Source organism: Geospiza fortis, unplaced genomic scaffold (assembly GCF_000277835.1).
Source record: "Geospiza fortis unplaced genomic scaffold, GeoFor_1.0 scaffold485, whole genome shotgun sequence".
Classification (NCBI taxonomy): Eukaryota; Metazoa; Chordata; class Aves; order Passeriformes; family Thraupidae; genus Geospiza; species Geospiza fortis.
Window position 1 is genome coordinate 482,422 of NW_005054457.1, and position 5,325 is coordinate 487,746.

General features: G+C 45.7%; 1 protein-coding gene across 1 annotated transcript in view; it reads right to left on the reverse strand.

Annotated features, from left to right (window-relative positions):
• SHISA6 (shisa family member 6) overlaps nucleotides 1-5,325 on the reverse strand; it is a gene marked incomplete at its 5' end in the record, with an annotated part of 145,833 nt that overhangs the window by 115,394 nt on the left and 25,114 nt on the right. The window lies entirely within an intron of this gene.

The following is a 5,325-nucleotide window of genomic DNA, read 5'->3' on the forward strand; positions in this document are numbered from 1 at the left end:
TATAGATGTACATTCATTTTTATATATGTATATATATTTCTATATATAATATATAGAATAATATATAATATTGTTCTATTATAATATTATAATAGAATAATATTATCCTATATAATATATATGGAATAATATATAATAGTATAATGATATAAATAGAGTAATTATAATATTAATAACAGAATATTATTAACACAACAATTAGATAAATATATTTTTACATGTAAATATGTCTATTAAACAGATTTATATATTTATATTAATGGTTACAGTTATATCATTTGTATTTATATTTACATTTACTTCTATATTTTATTTTTATTTATTTCTATATTTACATATACTCTTTACAGCCCTTCTGTCACCCTCACACACATTGCACAATTAAAGGCACCCTGAGAACGGCCCAGAAAACGACACCTGCAGCAACATCAAAGCCTGAATTCTTTGCTGGCGAAGATTTTTGAAGAAGAACAACTGCACATGTTGGAAATTGTGAGCAGAATCTGGGAGGGGAAGCCCCAAAGTGCCAAATGCAAGAGCCCAATCTGCAGGAAATTGCCTTATCCAGGCTCAGATCCACCTTTGTCTCCTGAGGTCTCAAAGGGAATCACAGGAGATTCTCAGCCCCTGAGGGCACCCTGGTGGCAGGGGGTTTGTCCTCAGGTGCCAATGTCCCCCCTGTACCAAGGGTTCTGTCCCCAGGTGCCAATGTCCCCCTGTACCGAGGGTTCTGTCCTCAGGTGCCAATGTCCCCCTGTACCAAGGGTTCTGTCCCCAGGTGCCAATGTCCCCCTGTACCGAGGGTTCTGTCCCCAAATGCCAATGTCCCCCTGTACCGAGGGTTCTGTCCTCAGGTGCCAATGTCCCCCTGTACCGAGGGTTCTGTCCCCAGGTGCCAATGTCACTCTGTACCAAGGGTTCTGTCCCCAAGTGCCAATGTCCCCCTGTACCGAGGGTTCTGTCCCCAGGTGCCAATGTCACTCTGTACCAAGGGTTCTGTCCCCAAGTGCCAATGTCCCACTGTACCAAGAATTCTGTCCCCAGGTGCCAATGTCCCCCTGTCCAGGCTGCTCCCCCATAACAGCAGCACAGCAAAATGGGGTTTTGGGACAGCTCCTCAAGTGCCTCCTCAAAAGACTCCTCAGAGCTTTCCCAGTCCCTGACAACACTGCAGGTTCAAGAGACACCCAGCTCTTTAATATTTTAATACATTAATAAAGGGAAAAAAGAAAAGCACACCCTGCCTGCCTGTTACCACGCAAAGCTCTGAAATGAGGACACAGATGATTTTTCAGATACTCTTTATCATCTCCTCCCTTTTTCATGTTGTTAATTTTTCTGCTCCTATTATTTCAGGAAGAGGCAGAGATAAGAAGGGTGCAGGGGGAGGGAAGGGGGGCAGCCTGGGGGCTGTAGGGATGCAGCTGAATCCCAGGGAAATTCCATTTTCCCTGATTTCCCGCCCGAGCTGTGGTGGCAGAAGGTGCTGGGCAGGACCAGGAGGGCCCCCAGGATCCAGGTGGGAGCAGCTGGGGCTCTGTCCTGCCTGGCCCACGCTGTTCCACAGCCCTTCTCTGCTTTGCAAAAGCAAAAAAACACCCAAAAGCTGTTTGTTCCCACCCCATTCCAGGCCCTCTGGCAACACCTTGGGAATGAGAGGGGCTGTGGAACCTTCCCTGTTTCCCTTGCAGCCACTCACTGTCCCCAGAGCCACACAAACATTGCTGCTACCTCCAGCTGAAATCAGCTGCCTCTCACAATTCCCTTGGGAGAACCTGCTTAAGACAGATCAAGGAGGGGAAGTTTATAAAAAAGCAAACATTTAGTGGCAGATTGAGGATTCCTCATCAGCCATTTGCTCTCTGAACCTTGCTCTGCCCCCGCTTATGGAACATTGTAGTTCAATTAAAACATCCCTGTGATAACGAGCCATTAGCATTTGAACAGGAGTTACGTTTTCCCAGGAGAAACTCAGATTTGCAGACTTCAAGCAGCACGATTTTCCCTTTCCATGGATATATTACAGGATGCTATGTTTGCTTTTTGGTTTTTTTTTTTTTTTTTTTTTAATTCCTGCTCGCTTGTGATCATTTCTTTCGGCCTTGCAAAATTCTGGGAGAATTCTGGGAGTGATTTTTCTTTTCAGAGGGGCCTCTGAAACTCATCCCAGATGTGCCCCCAGACCAGGCTGCACCTCAGTGTTGCCCTGGTGAGAGAGCCATAAAAATGCCCAATTCCTTGAAAAAGCAGCATAGATGGAGTGATTTGCATTTTGTTTCAGATTTCAGGGATTTTTCATTGAATCACAGAATGGTTTGGGCTGGAAGGGACCTCAAAGCCCACCCAGTGCCACCCCTGCCATGGCAGGGACAGCTCCCACTGTCCCAGCAAGATCAACACAGCTCCAAATCCCCAGCAGAGACTGAAACAGGGTGGAATTTCACTCCTGCTGCAAACAGGGAGAGAAATTACCAAAGAAAGGCCTCCTAAAATCAGGCCTGCTCTGTTAAATGAATATCCAGCCTGTCACTTCTCCTAAGGGCAGCTTGCAAGCTCTCCTATGAAAACAGCTTGAGAAATAAAGTTCATTAACACAAAAATTTATTCCTAGGGTGAAAAACAAGTGCACCTGGATAAGCAATAAAATCTGTCCCATGAGAATTAGTAGGAAAAATGTGTAAACTAACTGAAACCACAGAAGTTTGATAGATATGCAAAATACCATAGACTGACCAATGAACTGAGTGTGAATTGTCAACAAATAAGATCTGACACAATAATAATAATAATAATTATGATGATGATGATAATAATAATAATCCTATAAAATATGATCTACACAATAAAGATTTGGCTTTTCCTGCATGAAGAAAAGGACTCCTGGCTCATTTATTACAAAATACTTTTTTCCCCCTCTCCTCTGGTTACAAGAGAGCAGAGTGTTCTGCCTGCCACACAGAAAAAAGGCAAATTCTTCAGGGCACGGAGCTCAGAGGGAGCATTTCATTACAAAGGCATCCTACAGAAGTCACATATGGAACAACCTCGGCCACAAACTGCAATTACAACCCCAGCTCTGCTTTAACAGAATTATTAGAGCTGAACTAAAATGCTGTTATCCACCTCTTGGAAATGTTATTACTGAGCCCAGATTACATCAGCCCGAGAAGGGCAGACAGGGACTGGCGTGGACAGACTTTTGCAAGATGCACAGAGATGTGACCTCAGCCTGGCCACAAACTGCCCTGGGGATAAGAGCCCTGCACCCAGGGAGGAGCCCTCACATCCTCAGCACAGACATTGCCACACAGACCTCTGCAGGAAAAGGAAAAATATATATTCAGTTTTGGAGGATCCACAGCCTCCCTGCTTCTGGTGCTGCTCATTTCTGCTGCAGGGATTCTTTGGGGCTGTTTTACACATAACAGAGCTGGAGTGATCCTTTTGGGGCTGTTCCCCACATAACAGAGCTGGAGTGATCCTTTTGGGGCTGTTCCCCACATAACAGAGCTGGGGTGATCCTTTTGGGGCTGTTTTACACATAACAGAGCTGGGGTGATCCTTTTGGGGCTGTTTTACACATAACGGAGGAAATTAGGTGTGCACATCACCCCTGGCCCAGCGTGGCAGCTCTGGATCCTCTCAATGCCCTCGGGGGCTGGGGGGAACCAGGCTGCAAGGACCACAAATCCCAGCTCCCAGTGGGACACCTGAGCCAGCCAGGCTGCTAAACATGGGGGGATGCAGGAACTCGGGGGTCTTGGGCTAAGCCTTACAGGAATTCTGTAAAATTGCACAATTCCCTTCTAAACATGGAGGGGATTCAGGAGCTGGGGGGTTTTGGGGTAAGCTTTCACAGGAATTCTGTAAAACTGCATAATTCCCTGCTAAACATGGGGGGATCCAGGAATTGGGGGATCTTGGGCTAAACCTTACAGGAATTCTGTAAAACTGCACAAACTTTCCCTGCTAAACATGAGGGGGATCCAGGAACTGGGGGCTCTTGGGGCAAACTTTACAGCAATTCTGTAAAATTGCACAATTCCTTGCTAAACATGGGGAGGATTCAGGAATTGAGGGATCTTGGGTCAGACTTTACAGGAGTTCTGTAAAACTGCACAATTCCCTGCTAAACATGGAGGGGGAGGGTGGGTTCAGGAATTGGGGGATCTTGGGCTAAACTTTACAGGAGTTCTGTAAAACTGCACAATTCCCTGCTAAACATGAGTGGAATTCAGGAGCTGGGGGATCTTGGGCTAAATTTCACAGGAATTCAGAAACACTACCCAATTCCCTGCTAAACAAGAGAAGGATTCAGGAATTGGGGGATCTTGAACCAAACTTTGACAGGAATCCTGTCAAACTGCACAATTGCAGCAGTGTCTGTGCCTGTGCTCAGCCTGAGCACTGGGAAATGGTGATAACACTGATTTTCTCAGCTGGGCCTTGGGAGCCTCCTTATGAATATTTATGAAGTGCTCTGTTTATAATTGTGAGTAAATAAATGGGTGTGTGGAATTCACAGTCCAAGGATGAGAGTTGTTCAGTTTCACACCCTCCAAGGAATCATTCATGGTTCCTGCTCTCCTCTGGAAGGAAAGGATTTGGGAAGAACAACTCCAAAAACTGCCATCTCAAAGGGAGCTGCAATCAGGAAAGAAAAGACTTGAGGGGCAAATCCTGCTGAGGTCAGGAAAGGCAGGGAAAAGCTCTTGGCAGAAGCTCCTGTGCCTGGGGATGGTGCCTGTAGGAGTTTATGAAGTGCTGAAGTGTCCAGATCCTTTCTTAAGTCATTTTGAGAGGGGACATCACGCTCAGAGACTCAGAATCTTTTGGGATCTTACCCACTCATTCCCTGTGATACCTGTGGGGGGTTTGGGACCTGCTGGGAATGCTCCTGGTTGTTTTTGTGCATCTTCCCCCCCTCTTTGTCCTGAGCAGCAGCTGTGCATGGCCTTGTCCTTTTGTCCCTGCCCTGGTTCCCAGCTCAGCAGCCCGATAAAAATTCCCATTCCCAATCAGCCCGTGGGGTGATGGCAAGGCAGCTGAAATGGGACTGAATTCCCTTCCAAGCCAACCCTTCCAGGATTCCATGGCCCTTTCCTGGATGCCTGTCCCATGGTGGCCAGAGCTGGCCATGCCCTGCAGCTGCTCCTGTCACAGTTTGTCCCTCTGGTCACACCCAGCCAGCCCAGCAGGGACTGCTCCAGGTAACCTCTGTCCCTCATGGTCAAAAAATAAATAAAATAAAATAAAATAAAATAAAATAAAATAAAATAAAATAAAATAAAATAAAATAAAGTAAAATAAAATAAAAAATAAAAA